Below are 1481 nucleotides of genomic sequence, written 5' to 3'. Positions count from 1 at the left end.
ACCACAGCCCTACACATTAGCATAAATTAAAAGCAGAGTTTATTGTTATCAAAGTGCATTGATATTGCCAGACCTGCTTTCTTCCTTTTAACTGTTTGTCGTGGGTGAGTGACTCCCCAACTCTCTCGGGGTCTCCCTGGGGTGGCGAGAAGTTCCAGCGCGGGGTGATGCTGAGGTACGGATGCTGGATCGGGAAGGTCTTGGCCATTTCTGCCATCCTCCTTTGGGGCAGATGGGGACCAGGGTCAGGGCGTGGCCCCTCTGAAGGGGTCTGGGGATGCTGCTGATGGGGAACTTGGATATTAATTCACCTTCCAAGTGCCAGTGCTTTGTTTTGCCTGAGGCCGCTCCAGCTCTCTCTGGAGGGGGCGCTGCTGCCCATTTAGGGGGTCCTTTTCAGTGACTAGCACAGCAGAGGGCAGGTGGGGTGCTAAGTCGCTTCAGTCCTGTCTGACTCTTTGCAACCCTATGGACTGTAGCCCGCCAGGTTCCTCCATCCATGGGATTTCCCAGGTAAGAACACTGGAGTGGGTTGCCATTCTCTTCTCCAGGCGATCTTCCCCACCCAGGGATCGAACCCGTATCTCTTACGTCTCCTGCACTGGCAGGCAGGTTCTTTACCGCTGTGCCACCTAGGAAGCCCAGTGAGTGCTCAAAGCTAGCCTGGAAAACAGTGAATGTCAAGCGGTTTCCTCTCCTGGGGTGGATGTCAGTGGGGGCCCTTCTTGCTTCCCCAGTTCAGGGTGTGAATTTCCCATCTTGGTGTGGAGATGCTCCTGGCTCTGGCCCGGTTCCCACTGGCCGCTCAGGGTCCCGGGTCCCCGGCGTGGCCTCTCTGGATGTCCCCCTGCTTGCTGCTCTACTATGCCTCACCACACCCTCCCCTCCCCTGGGTCCTGCCACCCTGCAGCCTCACCTCCAAGTAGTCACAGTGCCTAGAAGTGTCTCGCTGCCATGGTGCCAGTGACAACCACAGAAATCATGAATTTCCATGAATGGGGGATGCGGGGTTTTCTTGTATTCTATCCGGAGAGAGCTGTCCTTCAGAGGGGAATTTAGTGTAATTACCCTTAAGGGAGCGATCCTTACACAGTCAGTCACAACACTGACCTCCTGGCTGAGATCTGACAGCAAAATTACAGGTTGTGTACTCAACAGAAGGGACATCCTTCTTTTTTGGGGGGCAGGGGTGGGGGAGGCGGGAAGGAAGGAGGAGGAGGGGAAGGAGATGCAGAGGCTTTGAAAAGAAAAGTGCTGGCTTCCAGCTGCCAGGCAGGGTTCTCCGAGGCATCCGTGGGGCAGGGAGACTTGCCCAGAGGTCCCCATGAACTTCCGCTGGTTCTCAGGAGGGGTCGAAGTCGGTAGTCCAGCCTCTTCAACCCTTGAACTGCGGTCTGTGATCTTGACTAAAGTTAATCTTATTGTAGGTTAAGGTTTGGAGGATATTAGAAACTACTTGATAAACCACCCACACGTGTTTC

Source organism: Dama dama, chromosome 7 (assembly GCF_033118175.1).
Source record: "Dama dama isolate Ldn47 chromosome 7, ASM3311817v1, whole genome shotgun sequence".
In the NCBI taxonomy this organism is placed as follows: domain Eukaryota; kingdom Metazoa; phylum Chordata; class Mammalia; order Artiodactyla; family Cervidae; genus Dama; species Dama dama.
This window is presented reverse-complemented; position numbering follows the sequence as displayed.